The sequence below is a fragment of the Podarcis tiliguerta genome, assembly GCF_965153285.1.
Source record: "Podarcis tiliguerta genome assembly, chromosome: 8".
NCBI classification, from domain to species: Eukaryota; Metazoa; Chordata; class Lepidosauria; order Squamata; family Lacertidae; genus Podarcis; species Podarcis tiliguerta.
The window spans coordinates 58,881,028-58,906,999 of record NC_139541.1 but is presented as its reverse complement, the minus strand read 5'-3'; the positions used below and the strand labels follow the sequence as shown (position 1 = coordinate 58,906,999).

The following is a 25,972-nucleotide window of genomic DNA, read 5'->3' as shown; positions in this document are numbered from 1 at the left end:
TAGATCCTTCGTGCCAGCTAGCAAAACTCAGCTTTCTTTCTTCCCTATCTGGCTGCATTCCAACTGTCAGACCCCAGCTGAGCAAGTGGGGGGTGTCCACTGGACACTGTCCAATAACTAGTTGCCACCAGGCATCAGGGTTAATTTTAGTAGGCATCTTCAAGCCATCTGTGCCCACTGAGCTATAGAAAATCCTCACTTTGCATATTCATAACAACACATCTTTCTTTTTAATAATATTAATAATAATAATAAATCCTGCCTCCTCCACTTTAGCTGGTTCGGTAGCTAGAGCAGCCCCTCCTGTGAATACATCTACCACCACTTTTAGTTTTTGACCAGTTGGAGCCAATTGTATATTGTCAGCCAGAATTAGAGCCAGGTCTTATGAGTTATTACAGTTTAAATTCCTTGGTAATCAGCTGCAAAGAAATGGAAAGTGAAACCTGAAGAAGATGCCAAATAATTCTCAGCAACAACTAAATCACCGACACAATCCCCCTTCCACAGAGATGGAAATGTTAACTATTTCCGCACTTTGGTCTGGAGCCTCCTGATGTTCAGGAAACATCAGTCACCCAGTTGGGATGGAAGGGAATTCACCTGGTCCAGTTTTTCACAGTGGGCTGACCCAGTTCAGTCATCCCAAACTTGCTTGCGAATTGGAGTGCAGTTCCTAATTGGACTGCACACTTCTCCAGATTTTGCAGTGCAGTTTCAGTGTGCAAACATACATATTTTATGGCAAAAATGTGCATATTTCACAGGGAAATGTACTGAAAAGCATTTTGAAGAATACCCTTTTGCAGGGAAATGCATATAAAAAAATTACCCAGTGATGTATTTAATAACAATAGGCACAATGATTTAAATGTGAACTTTCCATGAATTCTTAAAAGACAGAGTGAATCTAGCACTGAGTACCAGTGAAAATTACAGGCTGATCTGCTCATCCCTCGTCACACAGCAGAAAATAGGGAGAGTGGCTTAAAACCTTTGAGCTGTTTATTTTTAAAATTATATACTGTAGTGTGGATTCGGAATTTAATTCCCTAGAGGTCTTTTCTGTGGTTATGATCACATGAGCCTAGCCAGTGGCGTAGCGTGGGTTGTCAGCACCCGGGGCAAGGCAAGTAATTTGCGCCCCCCCCCCACTGCACTGTCCCTCCCCCAGATAGTCCCTCGCTCTCTCTCCGCACCGCACCGCACCGCACGCCTGGCACCCTCCCCTCCACAGTGGGCGGAGACCCGGCGGCTCGGAACGGATTCGCACAGCCAGCACTGCAGTGAGAGAGAGTGAGTGAGCCAGGTAGGGGCAGAGAGCTGCGAGTGCGAGCGCCCCCCCCCGACGTTGCGCCCGGTGCGGCCGGACCCCCCTGCACCCCCCACGCTACGCCACTGAGCCTAGCTTCAGTAACACACACACACACCCCTACTCCCATTTGATTTATTGCAACAAGTTGTAAGTGGGACAGCCTTTGAAAACAGTCTGGAAAAACTGAGTTGGTACAAAATATGGCCACTCAGTTACTAACTGGGACTGGGCACTGTAAACCCATTATGCCACCATTTCATTATCTTCACTGGCTGTTTCTTGGCCTTTTTCTAGGTGCAAGTCAAAGTATTGCCTTTCCGTGCTGGGGCTGACATTTATGCATCATCCATTTTCATCGGAGAATTGTTGGAGGGTATGGTATAAATACTTAGCACCTAAGATTCTTACCTTGGTTCAGAATTACTGCCACAATTTCTAGTATGGGTTCATGCCACAATACATGTACATTCCACAGAACTAAGCCCCACTGAATTCCATAGGGATTGCTACCTAACAAGCATGAACAGGATTGCAGCCTGAATTGCTTCGTCTAAAAAGCACCACACAGGACTGGAAGGGCCCCCATAAATTCAATATAATCTGCCATTTCTTCTGTATTCCTGCATGGAGAGGGATGGGGGAAACCTGAAACAGAAACAACTTCATTTGCATTGTTGCTGTTCTGCCCAGCACAGAAAGCTTCATCTTGGACCATTTACAGTGGTGCCCCGCAAGACGAATGCCTCGCAAGACGGAAAACCTGCTAGATGAAAGGGTTTTCCGTTTTGGAGGTGCTTCGCAGGACGAATTTGCTATGGGCTTGCTTCGCAAGACGAAAATGTCTTGCGATTCCTGGGTTGTTTTTTTCGCTCCCTACCCCCTTTATCTAAGGCACTAAACTGCTAATAGCCTTTTAGCAGCTAATCCGCTAATCCCTTAAGACTTTAATAGCCGCTAATAGCCGCTAAACCGCTTATAGCGCTAATCCGCTAATGGGCTTGCTTCGCAAGACGAAAAAAACGCTAGACGAAGAGACTCACGGAACGGATTCTTTTCGTCTTGCGAGGCACCACTGTAGCTATGTCTCTCTTCATGCTTTTCACCAGCAGGCAAATATTAAATTTAAATATTTTATCCAACCTATTTGGTATCTGAATACAGTGGTGCCTCGCAAGACGAAATTAATTCGTTCTGCGAGTTTTTTCGTCTTGCGAAGCACCACTGTGTATTGACGGTTTCCCATAGGAATGCATTGGCGGTTTAAAAAAAAAAGGCGCAAGATGTTTCGTCTTGCGAAGCAAGTCCATAGGGAAATCCGTCTTGCGAAGCAACTCAGAAAACGAAAAACTCTTTCATCTTGCGAGTTTTTCGTATTCCGAGGTCTTGCGAGGTACCACTGTACATAAATATTGAAAGGATGCTGGGTTTCTGGAACCATACCCCCTGACCAGATTGAGTTGAGTAAGGTGCAGGGCTAACTTGCCACACATTTCTTAGTATAAAAAGAGCTTCCAAATCCACCTGGGCAAGAAGCCTTATTATGCTTAAGCTGCTTTATGGCTTGTTTGCTCTGTGATCCTCAGATAGATGGTTGGTTGGTAAATAAATAAATAAATAAATAAAGCTTTATTCAAATAGTGTGCTACAGAAATAGGTTGTATACCACAACTGAGTTTGTCTCCAGATTTGAACTAGCGACGGCAACAAACTGAATTAGCTGAGCAGCAGGAAGACTTAGCAGGTGCCCTAAAACTACTGTTTATAGAAATATACATGTCTATTATTTATTTATAGCATTTGTACCCCACTCTTCAGACTTCAGCTTAGATAACAATCAAAATAAGACAGTCTCTACCCACGGAGTTACAACCTAAAAAAACAAAAGACACACAAGGGAAAGGGGACAGGGAGGGATGAGGAAAATATAAAGGAAAAAGGAAAACTTATGGGCCATTTTCTAAGCAGTTGTTCCTGTAATGGCCAGCTGGCCAGGGCAGGAGGTGCCTGATGGAGCTGGGCCTCCAGGAAAGTTGATGAAATGAGCCCTGCTTCCCTTCTCTCCCACTGAGGCAGACTGACGGAATAGATGCCCCCAGGTGATAGCTCTGCCTCTGAGCCATGGCCCTTCTCCTTCTTCTTGTTTGGAGTGAGAGCAGTGGTTCATTTAGCTCAGTGCTGTCTACACTGACTGGCAGCAGCTCTCCAGGTCTTTCCCAGCTTTACCTGGAGATGCTGCAGATTGAGCCTGGGACCTTCTGCGTGCAAAGCAGTTGTTCTACCACAGAGCACTAGGTGGGGGTGGGGTGGGCAACCATCCTGTCACGTCAGCTTGCCCAGAGCCTCCCTTGAGGGTCAGCTGCATGAAGGTACAGCCCTAAAATCCTAGACTGCCCTGAAGCCCCTACAAGCCATAATAGCCTTAGACAGTTCTCTATGACACACATGCATGCACTGCCTGTTATTACTTTAAAAGGCTTCATTTCCCCAGGGTCCCCGTCTAATATCAGAAACCCAGACAGAAAATAAATGAGGGGGGCATGCCTTGCTAAGTGCTCTCTGAAATACTCATTTGCAAAAATCAGCTTCTGGCTTGTTCGTGAGCCAATCTGCCACTAGCTGAGGTGCAGAAACACCCCAGAATGGCAAGACTTTTCACAATCCTGCCTTTGAGCTCACCCTGTGGGTTGTGAAGAGAAGAAGAAGAAGAGAAGAGTTTGGATTTGATATCCTGCTTTATCACTACCTGAAGGAGTCTCAAAGCGGCTAACATTCTCCTTTCCTTCCTCCCCCACAACAAACACTCTGTGAGGTGAGTGAGGCTGAGAGACTTCAGAGAAGTGTGACTAGCCCAAGGTCACCCAGCAGCTGCATGTGGGGGAGCAGAGACGCGAACCTGGTTCCCCAGATTACAAGTCCACCGCTCTTAACCACTACACCAAACTGGCTCTCTTGAAGAGGGGTGGGAGAGCAGTGCAGCCCCCTAGGGTAGTGGAACAAAGATTTGGGATTGGCAGCCAGCAGCCCAACAGCAGTGTCCAACTTCAAGGAGCTTCCCATCTGCCTCTATGAACTAAGATCCAGGCAAAGGGCACATCCTGGTGCCCACAGGTACTCGTGTGCTTGCCAGTACCTCTTTGTAGTACATATCCCCTAAAAATCCACGATGCACAAGATGGTAGCGTGCCCACAGTATTTTGTGTTCCTGACTTTTTTTCTATTGTTATATAAATTTATAACCTGTCCTTCCTCCCAAAGGAACCCAGGGAGGTAAACACACCAGCAATAAAACAATACAATTCAAAATATTTAAATACATCTGCAAATGCCTAAAATAATTAGATGGCCAATCATTTCAAGGTAGCCAAGAACAGTGGGCTGTATTCAGTGCTAGATTTACTCAGAATTGACCTATTGAAATTAATGTACATGACTAACTTAGGCCCATTAATTTCGATGGGTCTGCTCTGAATAGAACCCAGTACCGTATTTTTCGCCCTATAGGACGCACTTTTCCCCCTCCAAAAATGAAGGGGAAATCTGGGTGCGTCCTATGGGGCGAATGCAGGCTTCGCGGACCTCTCCGCAAACAGCAGGAGCGCTCCCGCTGCTGGCGGAGAGGTGCCTGCATGCTGAAGCCTGCGCGCGCTGAGCTCAGCGCGCCCAGGCTTCGCGGACCTCTCCGCTAGCAGCGGGAGCGCTCCCGCTGCTGGCGGAGAGGTGCCTGCATGCGGAAGCCTGCGCGCGCTGAGCTCAGCGCGCCCAGGCTTCGCGGACCTCTCCGCTAGCAGCGGGAGCGCTCCCGCTGCTGGCGGAGACGTGCCTGCATGCCGAAGCCTGCGCGCGCTGAGCTCAGCGCGCCCAGGCTTCGCGGACCTCTCCGCTAGCAGCGGGAGCGCTCCCGCTGCTGGCGGAGAGGTGCCTGCATGCCGAAGCCTGCGCGCGCTGAGCTCAGCGCGCCCAGGATTCGCGGACCTCTCCGCTAGCAGCGGGAGCGCCCCCGCTGCTGGCGGAGAGGTGCCTGCATGCGGAAGCCTGCGCGCGCTGAGCTCAGCGCGCCCAGGCTTCGCGGACCTCTCCGCTAGCAGCGGGAGCGCTCCCGCTGCTGGCGGAGAGGTGCCTGCATGCCGAAGCCTGCGCGCGCTGAGCTCAGCGCGTCCAGGCTTCGCGGACCTCTCCGCTAGCAGCGGGAGCCAGCACTGGGCTCCCACGGCTTGCAGAGAGCTGCCTGTTTGGGGGCTGGGGTCGGGGGAAGCTCGGGCTTCCCCAACCCCGCGCCTGGGGGGAAAATAATTTTTTTCCTTTATTTCCCCCCCAAAAAACTAGGTGCGCCTTATGGGACGGTGCGTCCTATAGGGCGAAAAATACGGTATCTTTAAATGCGGCAGATATTTTGTGTTATGCCACACCCCATAGCTGCCATTTGTGCTATGCCACTTTTTGTTTAATGCCCCATAGCTGCCATTTTGTGACTTGAACCCATGGCACTGCCTCCAAATGTGCCCACTAGCCCAAAAAGGTTGATGACCCCTGGGCAGACCAGTCTAATTGAAGTCTCAGTCTCTTTTCCATGCGCTCATTAACAAATCTAATCGGTCCCGTTTCCATATCAATCAGCTTATTAAAAAGCACAAAAATTCACCTTATTGTTCAACAAATCTTATCGTCAAAGAATATGTTTTTGAATGCATGTTGGTACTTTTTTGAGCCAACAACTATATCACATCACTCAGTGAAGTGTAAAATCCAAATGCTAGCTAACTGCATCCAAACCTGAAGTGCAAAGTAAGACTGGCTCATGGAAGAATGCAAAGCAAACAATATCCTGGAGCATTCCAAGCTCATAAGAAACCATTGGCGGCATAGGTGAAAGTCAGCCCACCCTTCAATAAGAGATGCCAGGGGTTGGGGCAGAATTATCACTTTGTTTCTGACTTGCTGGTTTTGGCAGCAGATTCTCCCAAGCAACATGCGTGTCCCCTCCATGGAGCTCTTCCATACTGAAATCAGGGTATGGTTGAACATTCACTCACTTACACTTTTGCTTGCAAAGGAATGGAAAGAAAAATGTTTTCGAGCTGTAACCCAACAGACATGCATCTCACTGGCCCTCACTGGCCCTCTCCCCACGCTCCCCAAGTTCTTTTGCCTGGCTGGATTTTGTCCTTGAACTCTAATAATGCTAGATGGAGGAGAGAAAAGGGTATGTGACTTATTTATGTAGGGAGCAAGCAACTCTACAAAGGTAAAATATGCACTGTTTGCCTCTGGCCCAACCAACCATTTATCATGTGGCCCTCAGAAGGTTGCCCAATAGGAAATGTGGCCCTTGGGCTGCAGAAGATTCCCCACCCATGATAGAAAAGACTATCTGTTGTTTTGTTGATGTTTAATTATGACGTATATCATTTATTTATCTATTTGCTGCATTTGAACACCACCTTTTTCTCCAAGGAGCTCAAGGTGGTGAACATGGTCCTTCTCCTTATTTAATCTCCACAACAATCCTGTAAAGTTGATTAGGATGAGAGAAGACAGTGATTGGCTGAAGTTCACCCAGTGAGCTTTGCGGCCGAGTGGAGATTTGAACTCTAGTCTCCCAAGTAGTAGTCCGACACTCTAACCACTATATCACATTGGCTCTCTATGTTATGGGGAAATGGCAGAAATAGTTTATATAAATATATGTAACACATTAAAATAAAGCACATTAAAATAGCTGTCTACTAGCACAACCTGGTAGCACAACCTGGTCTACTAGCACAACCTGGCACTTCTTCAAAGAGATTAAAATGCTTTAGCATGAAAGAGGGACGCCCCCACCTTCCAGGCATCCCTTCCAGAAACAGAGCACAGAGCTGGGACAGGCAGACTCTCAGATTAGGTGTGGCCAGAAGCCAGTCTTGCTAAATAATGAGGTATACCTTGGGAAAGTTGGCTGCCACAGAATCCATGCCCTAAATGATAGGAAAACACACCGACGGTCTCACTTCATCTTGGCCCTGCGCATGATAATGAAGGCAAATGCCAGCTCCCTTCCACGGGGGAAGATGATCCTCTCTAGCTTAAGGGCCAACTCTTCTTTTTGCCTTCATCTCTCTAATATTTCAGCTGCTGTCCAGATGTGGAGCAACTCTGGAGGTTGGCTGGCTTTCAGACTCCATGCTGGAAAGACCCAAGCTTGGCTCTTGTCTGCCAGGGACACATGGCTGTTGAATTAACAAGCAGGCTAATGACAATGGGAGTTGGAGAAACCAACAAACAACAACCAAGGACCCTGAGGATGAATCTCTGTTGTATATACCTGGGGAGAAAATGACGTTATGGATGCAAAGAAGCAACAGGAAATGACATGGAGGAGGCAGAAAAGAGTGAAGGGGAATGAGTTGCCCCTACAAACCTCAGCATCTGAGAAAATGGAGGTGAAACATAAAATGTATTTGGTTGGTGCAGGAGAAGCTGTTTCTTATTATGCTTCTGCCACTAGGAACTCCTGGTGCAGATGGTACAGCATGCTGGACCTCCATCTTAAGAGAGAAATTCAGCCGATGGCCATCTCTTAAGACAGCACTTAATTGCTGCTGTTTTTAGAGCTCTGGATGCTCTGGTGCTGTCAGCAGGAGGGCAAAAAGTGCTCACACAGTGTGCTCCCTACTTGCCTGCACAGTGGATGGTGCAGCCATACTGGTGCTGCTTGCATAACTGTTTGGAGGGAGATCCAAGAATGGGATGGAGACTAGTCTGGGCTAGCTTATTAAGTGGCTGTTGGCTAAGCAGCACGAGTCTGTTTTAGTTTAATATGGTGGTAGTCAGCTAAGTTTTACTCAGAGTAGACTCACTGAAACAAATAGGCCTGACTTTGTCATGTTCATGTTCAATGGGTCTACTCTGAGTAATATTTAGCTGAATGCCACCAATTCTTCACTCCCTGAGTTCCATTCCCTTAAACTGGACACAGGTAAAAGGCAAAAGAGGATGTGGCTACTTGATAAGATCCAGCTGCATTAAAGGAAACCTCAGAGCAGGTATATTATGAACCAAGCATGAACAAATAAGTCTATTTACATTTGTCTCAGTTTCTTCCTTTTCTAATCTTCAGTTTGCCACATTTCTGCATAAATTTGGGATAGTTGTTGTTTTCAGTCCTCATGAAAATTGCCAAAAATATACATTTTTATTTGCATATTTATTTATTTTTTGCTAATTTGTTAGTTCTACTAAGATATGCATTTGTATAAGCACTTTTTAAACATTTGTGCTTGTGTACACAGTTTTCACTTGGTGGACTGCACCGTAATATCCAGAAAGTTGTGAATTTCAAACGATAATTTTGTTTCAGTTTGGATGCTATTTCAGGAAGTGCAAATTACGTAAGGTTCACATTAATATAGGAGTCAAAGCAAAATTCTCCCCATCCGTATTATTTTTAAAAAAACATTAAAGCTATATAACAACCAAGCAAAATCAAGATACACCAGAACTAAATAGAGTATTGTATCCTTTGCATATTTGAAACATCATTTGGAGATATAATTTAGGTATCCAAATACAGGCATGTGACCAAGATGACGGTGAAGATTAAGATAACAGATGCCGTGGCAATAAATCTTTCCAAAATGACTTCTGGGGCTCCAGTGGTATTAAATTACCACCTTGTCTAGTAATAAATGTCATGAAAGGCCCTGATGTTGCCATGAAGTTATCATGTCTTGCAACTACGGACAGGGGATAAATTAAATTCAGTTTGCGTTTGAAAGTGAATTTACCTAATCTGCACTTTCCAAAATAATGTGTGAATCAAAATTAAGTCATCCTTCCACATTTGCACTTCTCTGAACTTGGCAATGTAGTTCTCCAGCCAAGTAATGTCTACAAAAATGTATATATTGGGGTAAAGTGTGCCTCTAAATGCCTGTTTTAGTTAAAAGAACGTACAGAAATGCATTATATTAGGAGCAACGGCTTGCAAAAACGTGCATATTAGTCCAAAATGCACACCAAAATGTGTTTAGGAGAAATTCGCACTAACATACTGACAAATTTTCCTGAGGACTTTTTTTTTAATTAAAAAGAAAATGTACAAACTGATGCAGGAAGTGGAGAACTGAACTTAAGACTGGAAAAATGCAAAACTGAGAAAACATTGTGTAATGGTTCTAGGGGTTGCTCGTGCGTAAGCCGGTGCAAACACCTGGCTGGGTTGCCTGAGTGAACCTTTTCTGTCCGGACAGCCACTCACCCGTGGCTGTCTCAATCGCTGGCAGAATCCGTCAGTGGGCATTTCTTAAACTTCTTCCAGCAAAGAAGCTCTTTGACGCCTAGTCTCCTCCTACTCTCTCTGCGTGAAAGCCTTCTGCGCAAGGAGGGCGTAGGCAGCAGAGGACCTCTACTCTCCCCGCTGGTCCCGGCAAGGAGTCATGCGACCGCCTCGCCGCGTCCCCCATTTGCCCCCCTTCTCCACTGGAGCTACGTTGATTCTCTTCCCAGAAGATGGGCTGCCTCTCCCAATCCCAGGACGCTCTCCGGAATCCCTCTGGATTTTGCTCTCTCCCTCCGGCACTGATGGCAGTTCCCTGACACATTGGTTGCAGGGGATTGGACTAGATGACCCGTGGGGTCCCTTCCAACTCTACAATTCTATGACAGCTCCATCCACTCCTCCTTGTCACTCCTCTGAGCACCCTGCTATATGCAAGAGAGAGAGCAATGGGCTTTTCTTTCCTGTAGGCGAGAGAGGAACTTTGTGACTGGGGATAAATGAACTGAAGGAGAATTGGTTTGGCAGGGGTCACGTTTCTGGCTCTTCCCTGTATTTGGCTTTGAGGCCTTGGGTAAGCCACTTGTCTCGCATCTAGTCCCCCATCCTGTTTCCACGCGTGGCCAGCCAAACTGCCTCCGGGAAGCTTAAACAGGGCATAAAAACCAGAATGAGCAACAAAGTAAACACACCAAAAATTAAATCAGAAAAACATGAACATGTTGCATGTCTGTCTTGGCCTTTTTCCTGAGTCTCAATTCCCCCGTGCCTGATTTGTGGCTTATTACTGGGGAAATTTGGAACGGCTATACCCAGACCCTCCCTGCAACAACTGCGGTTCAAAGGCTTCTGAATACCAGTTGCTCGGGGAAACAATGGGAGAGGACTATCATGCTTACCTCCTGCTTGTGGGCTTCCAGGAGGCATCTGGTTGGCCAGAATGGGAAACAGACTAGAGGGATCTTTGCTCTGATTAACTGGGATAGGGAAGGGCAACTATGTCAATTTTGGTGTCTCATTTTCTCCAACCTGAAATTCAGTTCTCCACATTTCCACATCATTTTGTGGTGTGGGGATGTTTAAATCTCTCTTTTTTAAAAAACCAAACCAAAGCACCAGCATTTCATTACAAATTTCCCCCAATATACAAATTATTGTATGTGTATTTTGTGTAACATACACATTGCAAAGCAATTTCCCTTAATACAATGCATTTTTGCATGCCATTTTCACTAATATATGGGTAACTAGCATCTTAACACAAGGGTTTTGATTCCAAGGGTCCGAGCATAAAAACAAAAACTCCCAGAAACACCCCCTCCCCCGGCAAGGTGCAAAGACACTTCTCTGGGACAATAAGGCCCTGGCAAGGAGATGGGTCAAGCAGAGAGAGTTCCTCCAAATCAGGAGGGAAGCTGCCGCGGTCACAGTTTGCACTGCCGGAAGACGACCCGATTGCCAGTGCAATGGCTGGTGCCTCCCTACCCTCGGCACAATGGGCTGTGGGAACTGGCTTCTCAAGACTCCCACTTGGATTCTGAAGCCCAAAAAGTGGCTTATCAAGGCTATGTGCACCACCGAGATACAGGGATACTCCTTCAGTAAGCGCAACCTCTGGGGAGCAGTCCTCAGCATTTGCAGTTCCCTCAATAATATAATAATAATAATAATTTATACTCCGCCCATCTGGCTGGGTTTCCCCATCCACTCTGGGTAGCTCCCAACCAAATATTAAAAACACAATACAGTACAGCATTAAACATTAAAGACTTCCCTCAAGTGTGGACTGTTTCTGCTTGCTTCTGCAATGTTCTCGGCCCTAGCCCCACCCTTGCCTTCTGTTCCCTGAGGGTATTTTACCTGCCCTCTGGCTGTCCCCTGACCACCCTGTACGCCTAGAATTTGGGCAGGCGGCAGCAAGAGGGAGTCTTTTGTATTCTGCTTGCATCGGCCGGACTCTTGCCAATGCACTGTACAGAAAGCTTTGGAATGTACAACTCTTGCTACCCCAGGCAGAGGTGCAAGTGTAGAGTTCTCTCCTGAGAAGAGATGGAGCATCACTTTCTCATCCAAGTATCTGCCACTAGCTTCAGAATCCCTGGAGTCTTGTAGCTGCCTTACACCCAATGGAGAAAGCCTTCAACTGCTGGCCAAGATTACAAAGTGATACCATCTGAAGATAGACACCTGGAGGCATGGAATCTGTGTCGATTTGAAAAATCTAGCTCTATGGACACCTTCGTGAGAGACTGCAATGCCTGTACGCATATCAAAAGCAGGTGCTGTTATTTCCATCCCTTGGAAAGATTGCCAGGAATTTGCAACCTGATGATTGCAAAGGGGACTACCGTCTCAGTGGTTTTACCTTGAAGTGGTGCCTGATTAACCTTTTTTCTTAATACAAAAAAAGAAAGAAAGAAAAAGATAGAAGATGATTCCTGCTAGATCAAACCAAAGGTCCATGTAGTTCAACACTATGCTTTTACAATGTTCTCCGTGAGGGGGAAACTACAGCCTGCAGGATTCTTTGGGGAATGTCATGTGCTTCAAAGGTGTGTTGAATGCACTTTAAATGTATTGTGTGGATTTGCCATGGGTGTCCTAATAATTTCAGGTGACCTGTTTGCCTATGTTGTTTGAAATTAAATGGTGCAGGCAAAGGCACAGTGACCAGCAAGCACCAATGACCAGCCCTGGACAGTTGTGGGGACATAAACTTTCAACGGTATAAAATATCTAAAGCCTCCACTTTTGTTTTGCTCTGCACCCAGTGCCTGTGCATCTTGCAAAAATGTTAGGCACTCACTCCTATGTGCAAGTCAAAACACCAGCCAAATGGTAACAAGACGCTGAGATGCCAATAGGAAAGGCTCTATCAAAGCCACTGTTGGAGTCCCATTGGCAAAGAGAGGGTTAAACAGCCCTTTCTTCATGTGGGAGGGGCCAGTTGGTGGGTGGAGTCAGTGTTGCTGGTCTTTGAGCCATTGCTCAGTTCAAAATTAAATACTAGCTACTAACCTGAAACTCAGAACTTCAAAATGCACTGGGTACATTTGGTTCAATCTCTAGGTGGATCTGGGAGAAACTTCAGCCTGAAACTCTGAAGAGCTGCTGCCAGTCAGTGTTGACAACACTGAACAATATCAACCAAGGTTATCGCTCTATACAGTGGTACTTCTGGTTACGAACGCTTCTGGTTACGAGCTCCGCTAACCCAGAAGTAGCTGCTCCTGGTTGTGAACTTTGCCCCAGGATGCAAATGGAAATCGCACGCCAGAGGCACGTGCACAGCGGGAGCAGTGGCAGAGCTTCATGCTCTGGTGCTGGGGGGGCAGAGAGCAGGCGGGGGCGGGGGTGGCGCGCCTCCTGGGGGCGTGGCGCCCAGCTTGGGCAGGGGGGCAGCTGCGATGGCACCCCACCGAGATCATGCTGCCGGGGGCGGTGTGCTCCCCCTGCACTCCTCTTCCTCCACCAGGTCGCGAGAGGCCCCATTAGCGAAAGTGCGCCTCAGGATAAGAACGGTTTCAGCTTAAGAACGGGCCTCCAGAATGAATTAAGTTCATAACCAGAGGTACCACTGTATAAGGCAGCCTCCTACACTCCTATGTGGAGTGGCCAGGCTACAAACCTGTCAGATCCAAACCTTTATCCCTCTCAGATTCCTTCCACAGGAAGGTCCAGCGTTCAACTCACATTCAACTGCACCAAATATTATTGCTTTGCACCCAAGGAACTGGCCATCTTCCTACAGGCTGTGCCCCCTATTAGATGAGTCTAAGTGGCAGCCACAGGATGAGGTGCTGGTATCATTATTTTCATTGAAGTTCTACTAACTGTTATTATTACTTTGAGCTTTGCTCCCTCTGGCGTGGAAAACTCTTTTGCTTGATGCATGCAGCAGAGACTTTGGGGGATGTTCAGTCCCTTCTTACCTCTTTGCTTCCGCAGCATACACACCAACCTCTACAATCATTTCAGGAGAAATGATTTCTCCAATAAGCACAAAGACTCTCCTCCTACGCTCTGGAGAAGAATGGAGTCCCTTGGCAAGATTGCTCGTCATTGTTGGGAGAAAATAAGGCGGAATTCTCCCTGGACGTGTTTTCAAAATACACTAGACCACTCACAAAGGGATCATAATATTCCCTTTATGGCTATTGGGAACCATAAACAAGAAACAGACTCTCTACAAAATCCCTCTCTTGCTAATTGGTTCCACGCTGTGTAATTCATCGTCTGCACCAACTCATACCTTTGACAAATGGGACACTCGTCCAGAGCACCAAAGAACCAGTTCCAAAATAGTGGTGCCCTCACGCCTGGCCTCTCACTATCATCAGCTGTCACAGCTATTTCTACAAGTTGTGCTGTGTTTCTATTTTATTTATTTAGCAAGATTTATATGCTATTTAACATTAATAATAAAAAATCTCTAAACAGTTTACATAAAATGGTATAAAATAGTCATTAAAAAGGCAATAAAAGCAGACTTAAAAACAGTAGATGCAAAAAAAAAAATTAAAAATAGATAAAATTATCAGATTTTAAAAGCAAATATGCACAATAAAATTACATGTCTGAGTAGGTTTTTAACAGTGCAATGAAGGCTCCTGGTTAATATTAAGAGGCAAGGGGTTCCAGTTGCTGCCATGCTATAAGATTGATTTCTTGCCTGTGTGGAACATTATGTGGCACTTGTAAAAGTGCCAGTTCCACAGAACACAGCAATCTGGTGGGCCCATATAGGGTAAGGCAATTGTTGCCTTGCCTGCCCTAGCCAATTTGGCAGGTTGTCTGAAAGACCCCAGGGCAGGAGAATGTTTGCAAGGCAAGTGGAAGTGGTTGCAGGAGGTTGTGGAGGTTTAATGATGAGCAGGGCTAGGAAATCTGTGCCCTCCCAGCTATTGCTGGAAAGAGAATCCTATCATCCCTGCACATTGGCCATGTTGCTGGGACTGATGGGAGCCTTGCACTAGGGACCAGGAGAGTGTGGCATTTATGACCAAAGGCTTTGATAAAGTGTGGGATGGATATAGGAAGGAACCTTGTCCCGCCTGGGGCTAATTCTGTTTGCCATTTCCAAGTTAGGCAGAACTACCCTCTCAGGACCTTCTCTCTGTACAGCAGAATAGCACCTTATGTGGGGGTTCAGTTCCAAGGGCTCTGCATATATGTAAAATCAGGATGGCTTCTGTAATTCTAGGGATGACCCAGGAAAATCAGGATACTCGAAGGGTATGTAAGATGTGATCATACCGAACACAAGTGTGTCTGGCATGTAAGTAGCTCTTGCAAAGAGATGTACAGAGAATTCAAAATTCAGAGTCTTGCGGGCCTTATTAGGCCTGCAGGTTAAAGATTCCCCAACCCTCGGCTATAGTAGTTCTCGCACTTGAAAACTGCTGCTAAAAGCATGCCTCTGGGAAATGAGTCATGTTTCCTTACTCTTGATTAGAAACACAGGAGGCTGCTTTATACCAAGTCAGACCGTTGGTCCATCGCAGTATTATCTGCACTGACTGGCAGTGGTTCTCCAGGGTTTTAGGGAGGGGGTCCCTCCCTACACTACCTGGAGATGCTGGGGATTGGATCAGGAGCCTTTCCTGCCGCTGAGCCAAGACCCTTCCACTAATCTGATATGCTGGGGAAATATAATTCAATTCCAACATGCTTAGTTTTAGCAAGGGGAACAGCATGGGGGTGGATTTCCCACCCACCCACCGACCCACTGGATGCTCAAAGCTTAGTTCCCCGGGAGAAAAATGTGAATATTTATTTGAACTTCAATTCTATCAGATCCATTTCCATGCAACTGTTTTTCTATTTATTTAATCATGCAGGGGAGAAACACGGACATTCTCTTCAACTGCAAGGACCCTCTCACAAGGGGCAATATGTAGAGAAACCGCTGCCAATTTGCATGAAAGAGACAGGGACATGGGCTGTACTGGCTAATTGCTCCTATTCATTCCAAGGCAACCTTTTCTTGATTATGGGGCTGGATATGATGATGATGATGATGATGATCATCATCATCATTAGTGCCTGATTCATTTCTTTTATCACTACAGCAGTCTCTTAGAAGCTGCCTGAGGCCAAACTAAAGGTAGTGTGTGAGATATGTGTGGATGTTTTCACCCACTTTAATCCAGTTCCATGTTTGAGTGGAGCAGCAAATATGGGGGAGAGGAGGTGCATCACTCCCTCTCAGCTGTTCAGCCATTTAAAAACACCCCTAGCTTCTTTTCTCCCCATAGGAGACGAAGATTCTAGATCCACATATTTTTTCCTCCACAAAGAGAAAAGAGGGCTGAGGAGGGGAATTCATAGCAGGCATAAAACCTGCAGGAAAAATATTATGTATTGCTCTCTGCACCAGAGCTCCTTGTAGCAGTATTGAAGTGGAAACCAGCATCAGGGCAGACTTTATAGAACCCCCGTGTCATGTTCAGTCTGGTTATTAGAGAGCTGAGTCAGGAATGTATTTGGAAAAGTAAACAAGACTATTTTTTAGTAACTCTTTTTATTGCATCGTTGTGCACGCATAAGGACCTGCTAACTGGGTCCAATTCAAAGCAATTTAATTAGAATCAAGACCTTGGGCTCAAGTATGCCCAATCTGCAGGCTTCCAGATTTTTATCAGGCCCACTAATTCCTCAAAGTTGTGTGCTATTCCCTCCCTGCAGGGTGCTTTACCTTACCATGTTAGAAGAGCAAACAGTCATTTAAAGTAATTTTTCTATACCCTAAATCCTAATATGGGCATTTCATGCTTAGCTTGCTAGCATTGGAACCAAACAGACGGCAATTAAGATCCACCTAGAAATCTCAGAGCCAAAGCGTGCTAGCAGGTGCCATGGAATGAGTGCCTAGAACAGCTACTTGGTTTCTCCCAGAGTAGAATCTAGAGCAAGGATGGGGAAATTTTGGGGCCAGACACAAAAGTGGGCAGAGCAACACAATTTTTATATTTTGTACTGTAGGTTAGTTCCTACACACACTTGCACACCCCTCTCTATCCTTCATTCAGGCAAGCAAGAGGCATTATCAGAGTTTAAGGACACATCCCAGTCAGGCAAGAATGCTCAAAGAGGTTGCAAAGCAGGGCCAGTGAGGGGTGTGGCCTGAAGAGAAGGGGTGGTGTGGGGAGAGTCCCAAGGGCCAGATGGGGAGATTTGGAGAGCCACATTCCAAACCCAGGCTGGAGGTTCCCCACCTCTGCCTTAGAGGAAACTTAGCAAGGGAGAAGGGAGGTGGCAATTGTAGCAGTGATATGGTGTATAATGGCATAAGAGCATAAAAGAGCAAGTAAAGACAACAGAAAGGCCAATGGCCCATCTAGTCCTTATCTGTCTGTCTGTCTTGCTTGTGAGTTTCCCATTGCAGCATCTGGCTGACCAGGTGCTGGACTCGGACACAGTGCTTTAAAGCACAACCCTGTGCCTAGAAACGCAGCACAAAAGCAAGTCTGGATGAAACCTCAGTTCACCACTAACACACTAATATTGTGTCAATACTATATTGCAGACTGTACCCACAATAAAGCACCAGTCTGGAGGGGCTGTGGTGCATCAGCAGTGGGTTTATTCTGCATTAGTTTACTCTGCAATGTTTCTGCAATGTTACCACAATAATGCTATCACAGGACTGATGGGAAATAAAGCCATGTGATCACCCCAAAACGTTTTACAGGATTGCATGTGACCATCCCAACAGCACCATGGGCAAAAATAATCATGAATGCACAATGAAAAGGACATTTGGACTCTGAAGAGGCCCTCAGAGCTGGGTGATACATTGCAACATTTTATTGTAGGCCCCATTTATTAATAGCAACTCACTCCTTAAATGTTTGGGCCTCTTTTATTTAAATGTTTGGGTCAGAAGGAATGCCCCTTCTGTTGTTTGTTTGTATATATGTGTGTGTTTAATTGTTTAAAACCATCAGGCGTAAATATTTGACTGTGTATATCTCCAGAGGCACTTCCCAGATGCTATCAAGCATCCTGCTTGGATTTAGAAGGATAAGCAGGAATGGCCTATTTTAACCTAAAAGATGAAAATGTAGATTACTGAGACTATAATAAAAGTATTGTATAGGATAAATATAGCCAGAGCTTTGGACATTTGTAGTCTCCAATGTTTTAGTAATATATAGAACATAATTTAATTTTGTTGTTGTTTAGTCGTTTAATTGTGTCCGACTCTTCGTGACCCCATGGACCAGGCACTCCTGTCTTCCACTGCCTCCCGCAGTGGTCAAAATAATTTACTATACACATTAAATTAAGATAGTGTTGCATGCCACCCCAATCTCCAAGCAGTGCAAGATTCCAAGTGTTCCAAGCGCTTAACTGGGGTTTGTGTTTCCTTTTGAGAATGAGGGACAGTGGAGACTCTGGTGTCTTTATGATATATGGTTTATTTACACAGTCTGTATATACCTGAGCCTATGATGGAGAGGTCCACAGCATCAACACCCCAAGAGGGTTTTGTTTCCCCCACAGCCACAAACTTGGATTCAAACAGAAATCAACCATTGTGTTTTCTGGCTTGCTGCCTTTATCTGTCTGCAACTTTTTTCCCTCCAGGTCACACTCATTTGACATCTGGCACAGAGCTCCCTCTCCTTGCTTTCTTAATGGCCCATCACCTTTCCTTTGTTTTCTAAATGGTGATTGCCTTATCAGGAAACTAATCTGTCTTATATTTTAATCCTTGCTGGATCCAAGAGTTCAGGAGGTTTGATTAAATTCTAGCACTTATTGAATATAGGAATTTAGGAGAGTATGGCATCCCACAACTCATAATAGTATTTTGGAATGTGGGGAAAATATGCCTTGAAGAATCTGATGGACTACACTATTTCTGGTGGAAGAGGTAGAATACCAGAGATATCAAGGATCACCACTGTTTGCTTCAATATCATACAGATTAGGTGCATGACTGCAGGTACACAAGGAAATCATAAATTTAGAAGTCCAAGTCTGAGCATTTGATATTATAATTGTCCTCTTTTAAGGTCCTCCTTTCTAATAATATCTTATTCTTATGAAAACTGAAGTTACATAATAGTGGAAGGGTCAAAGCACAGCGCAAGAGAGCATGCTTTGAACGCAGAGGTCCTGGGTTCAATCCCTGGCATCCCCAGAGCTGGGAAAGACTTCTGCCTAAAAGCCTGGAGAGCAATTGCCTCTCTGTGTCAACACTGAGCTAGAAAGACTGTTACCCTGACTGTGTAGAAGGCAGTTTTCTATATTCCTAGAATCAAAACACATCATATATTTAAGCAGTCTTATACCACTCAGTAATGTCTACCCTGACTGGCAGCAGGACTCTAGTTCTACCTGGAGAGGCTGAGGGTTGAACCTGGGATACGTTACCACTGATCTACTATAGCACTCCCCCAAACAGAGAGTACAATTTCATAAAAACAGTCCATCTAGCTCAGTATTGTTGACTAACTGGCAGTGGCTCTATAGCGCTTCTGGGGAAAGAACCTGGATTTTAGGTGTCCCCCACTCCCACCCCTGGTTTATATTGTATTTATTTATTTTAATGATTTCTTACCTGCCCTTCACCACAAGGTCCCAGGACAAGCCGCAGCTGTGTTAAAATCCAAATAGAATATTAAAATCCAATGAAATGACGTAAATAAAACCAAATAATGTACATCAGACAACAGAGGAAGTAGTTGGTTTTGGTGTTATTAAACGTTTGGATCATATTTCATATTTTTAATAAGTTCCAGATGACTTAATTGTTTAATACGTTCTAGAGGGTAATATAATAAATACTTCCCACCCACCCCCACATCAGCATGAAAATGGACAAATGCTGCATTGATATCATTCACTTTTGCTCCCCCCCCCCAAAAAGTACCAAAACAGTTTTGGGTAAATGATGGTGGTGCAGTGAGGATAATATTGACTTGGAAGCAATACCTGGTGGCCAAAGGAGGCCGGGCCTAGGGCCCTGCCATGGAAGGCTTTCTGTGTCCGCTCTCCTGCTGGGCCTTAACTTCATTCCGCCTTCCCATTTCCTGGGACTGGAAATTGCACTCTCCCCAGATTTGTTTCTCTTCATCATCTGAAACCAGCCAATTTGCCCTTTTGAACTCCCAGCCAGGAGTCTCCAGGGCAGAAACGAAACACAGGCAGGCAGGAGCACAGGCAGGTGGCCATTGAGCCTTTGGCTGGGGCGTCTTGTCCCTCTGAGGTGCCCCTTTTGCCTTCCCTACCCCCCTCCCACCGCCTCCATTCCTGTCAGTCGAGGCAGGAGAATTTACCTAGCATGTGAGAGGAATGAAGCATGTGGGGGCGGGACTATGGTCGCCCATAGCCAATCACAACGCAGGCTGTGAGCACATGCAGTGCTGCTTCTTACCTGAGCAGCACAGCACGTTCTCAGGAGGAGGCAGGCAGCCTTCTTGCTGCCCTCAGGGCTGCAAGTAGCAACACCCTGGCTTGCTTTTGAGAACAGTCGCCATCATCATCAACAACATAATCACCGAGAGCATGAAATAGGAGTAAACACCACTGAACTCAACTGAACTTCTGAGTAGACTTGGTTAGGGCTATAAGTAGCATCAAATAGGTGCATTCATGAAAAATTATGCCTTTATGATTTATTAAAATAGTTATAGACTTCCCCTCATACAAAATAACAGGGCAGCGTACAACAAAAATTTACAGAAAGTTTAAACTACCATTAAAACTAATACAGAATATTCATTAAACGACTGGGTGATCATATCAGTTTAAACCACTGACTATTAATTAATGGCTATTAATTAATGGCCGCTATATAGAACCTTCAGGTCAGAGGCAATAGATCTCAAAATGCCAGCTACTGAGGATCAAGCTGTGGTGGAGGGTTGTTACCTTATTTCTTTATTTATAGTTTAAATAATTTGTTAGTCACATAATGCAGGACAGTCTATGGTTTAAAAACATACAAAATAATTTGTTTCATGTCTTCCTTTGAGCTTATTGGGCAGATTGTTGGACTGGATCCTGGCCTTTCAGCTGAGTTCCATTTGCAAAATAGCAGAAAAAAGAATAAATTCCACGCATACAACCAGAGAATGGCTGAGAAACATTTGGTGTATTATCCTTGCTTATGAATAAAATAACATACTATAAACATTGACTTGGTTCAATCAGTAAGGAAGGCTTCAGAGATTTGGCAGCTTCTCATTTTATATTGGAGTAAGATTAAACGGGTTGCAGGATGTAAGACAAGTAGTGTTGTTTATAATTTTGTGCTCTTTAAATATTGACTGGAATTGGTTTTGGTCTATGTTGTTTATCATTTGACTTACTGTTCTTTTCTATTCAGTTAAGAACTTTAGAATGAAATATGACAGCAGTATAACCTTGGTGGTTCTTTCTTACAGTTTTAATATACAGTTAGACATTGTTTGTTTATTTTTAAAATAATATGTATTTCTGCGTGTGTGTGTGTGCGTGCATATGCGCCCGCCCACCCTCCCACATTTTTAAAGACAACTCAATAAAGATTTTGACTTGAAGAATCCTCCCAACCTCAAAAAGATGTTGTTTTGCCAGAGAAACATAATGGCTCAAATGTTTGCAGAAAGCGGAGCAGCCATCAAAGCGAGGCGGTTAAGAAAAACGTGGAGGAACTTTCCGTGGGTCACCCAACCCTCCTAGACCCATAATTCTTTAAGCCTGTTGCACTGGAAACAACTAGCGAAACAACGCAGGGAATGCTGTCTGGATTAATCGGGTATTATGTATGTTTAAATGAGAAGGATCAACCCAGCAAATATTCCAGCAAAAATATCAAGTTTGGACACATCCATATGGGAGGAAGAAAGTGGACAGCTAATTAATATTTGATATGTGGAGAAAGGCGGAAACCCAGAGCCAGCCAAGCTGGAGAATAATACGACTTTATTGATTTTGGATTACTCACCCGGGACGGATAAAATTAAACCTGAGGTTCCTAAGGGATATAGAGAAACATCCACTGCAGAAGAAAGCATTCTTCTTCGGCTCCAAAGTGCACACCCCAAGTTGTGAATTGATGCTTGCTCAGACCTTGTGTCTGAACAAACAGGAGGAGGCATAAATCAGCAGAGATGGTCGTTCCTGACTCAGAGCTGTTCCAAAGGTTGCTTGGGGTCCAAGCTGGAAGAATGCAAATTGTTCCTGGGATTTAGGATTATTGTTATTATTATGAAATAAATCCTCAGTGCCTGCCCAGAATTAATATGGGAAAGCTGGAACTGGTGCCTTGATCCTCAGCCTGACCTGGGATAATATTTCTTATGTTGCTCGGAGTCTTACAAGGCTACTCACTTGAATGGTTAGATTAATCAACTAATGCTGTCATGAGGGCAGGGTTCAATTTGAATTGGTGAAGTCAGGTTTTGAACCAGGGCGTGGGGAAGAGTGCAGGTTCATTTCTATTTCTTATATTTTTAGCTCAACACCCACGTTTTGACCAGGCAGGTGGCAGGAAGGGAAGGGGTTAAGCAGCTTTTCTGCTTCCCCACCATTGATTTTCAGTAAAATGAAATCATGATTGACCTCATTCATGTCTCACTGTACCGTTCAGACACCAATTACTGCTTCATCTGTCTGCCTAAATTCCACCACCTGAAGCAGCCTGCATCACCTTGCTCCATGGTAGGGCCAGCTCACTTCATGGCATGGAGAGAAGCCTGATCACCTGCTGTGTGGGGATCAAACTGATGTTTAAAGCACAGAAGGCAGAGTGTTAAGGAAACTTAGCAACCCTAGAAAAGACCAGCTTCTGCTCTAGACTCCCTGTTCATTTCATCTTTGAGCACAGCTCATTATTCAAGACTCAACTAGGGACTTTTGGGCACTGCTCCAACCAACTCCTATTTCCACAAGGACAGAGGAGGGTCAGATCTTCCCTCTGGTCCCATGTCTCAATCTACACTCAGAGCTACCAAGGATGGGTGCGGTTAACAGGGGTTGGTTAGTTGCAGGATAAGGGAAGCCATTCCAAGACCTCCATTGTTTGACACACGGGAAGGACCTTTGGCCAAAACTACTGGATGTTTTGTCTATGGCTCCCTCCCTTCCCACCCAACTGGGTCACTGGATAAACAACCTTTGAGCGTTTCAGATTTCGACAGAAAATAAGCTGAGGCCTACAGGGACAAAGCAAAATAATAAAGTGCCAACCCGATTGTTCGTTTTAAAGCAATTTGACAGAGTTTGGAGGTTTAGCCAACTCTTAACCTACCCAAAAAAATAAATGTGTAGATTCTTTCCTAAGAATTCTTTTCTTTCCATTTTTGCACGTCGAAAGTTAAGCAGTTGTCAGCTTCCCTCCCTGCCACCACCCCATGACAAAATAATCCAAATTTCACACACATTTACACTTGGCCTGCTTTAATTCAGATTATTGCTGCATCACAGTGCAATAGCTGCATAGTGGCTTGCTTTTCTCACTATAATTCAAGATTGCTTTACCCCATATGTGCCCACACAGCCACTTTGATCTGTGGACTTGGCACTGTTATAGGCACCACATTATGTGTGTTCTGCAGTTGTAAGTAATTAATATTTTTAGAGTGGCAGCACCTGCACTTTGGTACTCCCTGCCTGTTGAAATCTGGCAAGCATCTTCGCTGTACTCTTTTCAGCACCTGCTTAAAACATTTGGGGAGGGGCTATCCAGACACATAGATGTTGGTGTGTTTTAATCTCTTACTGTTAATTTTAATTTTCATTATTTTTATTACTTGCCTTTAACGGTTTTTTATTGGCAATTTTAATATTTCTTATAAACCCCTTAGAAGTTTTGTTACAATCAAGAGTTACATTAATTTTGTTAAATAAAAATAAATAAGGTGATGGGAAATCTGCAAGTTTTTCTCAAGTTAATCAGAGAACTACAGCTTTCTTCAGCTTAGGTGGTCAGAGCATGATGCTACTTAATGCCAAGATTGAAGGTTCAAGACCTGTTCTGCCACTTAGAGTGAGGGAATTAGCTCAATTGGGTGAACACATCCTTATGATCACTGCATTCACCATTGGCAGCCGATTTGTTTGACTCTGGACTGTATCCTGACTACTGGACTTCAGATTTGGCCTATTTGGATTGGCCCTGGACTGCATTTCCTAGATTTTGGACTTTGCATACTGACTTGCGGCCAGGTATCTCAGGGGTTCAGGATACGGGGGAAACACGCAGCAGTAGGCTTCCTTAATTTAGGAAAACGAATTCACATCCTAGTATGGACACTGGTCTGCAGACAAAGAAAAGCAAAACTGATTGCTGGGTGAAAGGGATGGAGCAGAAAACTGCATGACCCATAGAAACAAAAGACCTTAAGCTCTCCTGGATCAGGCCAATGGCCCATCTATTTCAGCATTCTGTTCTCATAGTGGTCAACAAGATGTCCATGGGGCGTTCGTAAGCAGGACCTGAGTGCAACAGCCATCTTCCCATTGCAGCTCTAAGCAAGTGAAGACCAAAGCATTTGGAGGACATCATGTTGGGGGAGGCTCTGGGATCTCAGAATTTGAGGCTTGCTGCATCTGCCGAGTAGATCCCATAATTTCAGGACTTGGTTGCAGTCATAGAATTGTAGAATTGAGGGTCATCAAGTCCAACCCCCTGCAATGCAGGAAATCTCAGCACATGGTCCCCATCCAATTTGAAGCCATTCTGGACCCTGCTTAGCTTTGCAAATGCACTGGCAGTTTTATTGCTGCACCATTAGAAGAATAAGGAAATCTGCTCCTTCTGTGGCCCAAACCCTGGCGGGCGGGTCCCTGTTCCCCCTTTCTCTCCCATGCTCCCAACCCCCCAGCACAGTACCTGTCTGGAAAGTATAACTGTGTATTGCAGTGTCTCTGTCCCAGCATCACTGGGAACTGGGCAAAGGGTTGTAGCTCAGTTTGAGAACATCTTTTTCACAAACAGAAGTTCCTTGTTCAATCCCTAGCACCTCCTGGTAGGGCTAGGAAAGATTCCCTGTCTGAAACCCTGGAGAGTTGCTGGCAGGCAGTGAAGGCAGTACTGAGCTAGATAGGCAAATAAACTGATTCATTATAAAGGTGGCTTCCTATGTTCCTGATCAGCATAAGCAAACCCCAGCAGTAACACTGTGTAAGCATGTCATGGCTATGGACAGCTGCTACCTCCACCTTAACAAGACAGAGTTGGCAGCCCAGGACTGACCTGCTGGGAGCCTGAAGGGCCTGCCCTGCTTCTCTCCACCTGGCTTGGGGTGGGGCCTGACAGGCTCCATAAAGGACTGCTGCTGCCGCCGCCGCTGCTGGGCAGAGAGGGCTCCATTTTTATTTTTGTTTTGTTTTGCTTTTTTTAAATCTGCTATTTTAAATTGTGATTGATATTAATGCTGTATTCTTAGTTTTAGATTTTATGAATTATGTGGAAATTGTTTCCTATTTGGTTGTGTGCTTTTTAATGTGTTTTATTTATTGTTTATGACTTTTGTTATGTTGGTAATTATGTAAATCTTGTCATGTTGTAAGCCGCCTTGAGCATTGTTTTAACTATGGAAAGGTAGCATACAAATAAAATGATGATGATGATGATACACTTGCGACATTTGACTGTCAAAAGTCTGCAAAAAGGACTCAGTTAAACTTAGAAAGGCCATTCCTTTCATTCTAAAGCATCTGTTTGTTTATTTGTTTGTTTGTTTGCCTGGCAGCTGACATGGATTGAAGTAGTCCATTTATCAATGGAGAGCCTACTCCTGTGCTCATCGCTGGCATAAGTTTTGCCGGCTTTTGCCAGGAGTTACTCACAGGGTTGTTGTGCATCGAGCCCGGAAGCATTGCACCGATGGGTAAGGGCCAAATGAAATGTTACACAAGAATCGTGTGAAGAGTCTCCAGAAAGGGTGTGTGCGTGTCTTTATGAAAAGCATCTGTAGGAGGCACCCAGTTTCAAAGGGAGGCACAGCCACAGAGGGGCTTCTTCAACCCTTTCCCTGCCTGCCGCTTTTCTTCCGAAAAGCGGCTTCCTCCACAGCTGCTCTTCCACCTGGGAGATAAAGGATACAGATTAATGAGCCCGTCCCCCGTGGCATTTCCCTACCAAAGTGGCCACCAAACAGACTTTGCGATATAGCCCTGGAGCCTTATATTTCTCGGGAAGAAAAAAGGCAGAAGTTCTTCTGGACATCCCTAATGCATTTCAGTGTCTGTCACCCTCATGCCCTCCAGATGCTGGCTGGAGCTGATGGGAAACATTGCCCAAAACATTTAGAGGGCACCAGCTTGACAAAAGCATCTCTTGATTGTCACGTTGATCTGCTCAGATGGCTCTGTCACACAATGTCCTGTGCTGAACCCAAAATCCCACCAGAAAAACTTTACTCTTTTTGCAAAAGCTACCGTGACCCTATACAGGAAGGAAG

At 45.1% G+C, this 25,972-nt stretch overlaps 1 protein-coding gene across 1 annotated transcript in view; it reads right to left on the bottom strand.

The window, feature by feature from the left end:
• Positions 1-19,874, bottom strand: part of COL8A2 (collagen type VIII alpha 2 chain) — a 216,139-nt gene extending 196,265 nt beyond the window's left edge. Inside the window, exons 1-2 of the mRNA XM_083453301.1 lie at positions 19,515-19,874; positions 19,141-19,176 (exon numbers count right to left, since the gene is read on the bottom strand). The gene's annotated coding sequence lies outside the window, so the exon portion shown is untranslated. The remainder of the gene's footprint in view (positions 1-19,140; positions 19,177-19,514) is intronic.
• Positions 19,875-25,972: the final 6,098 nt, after the last annotated feature.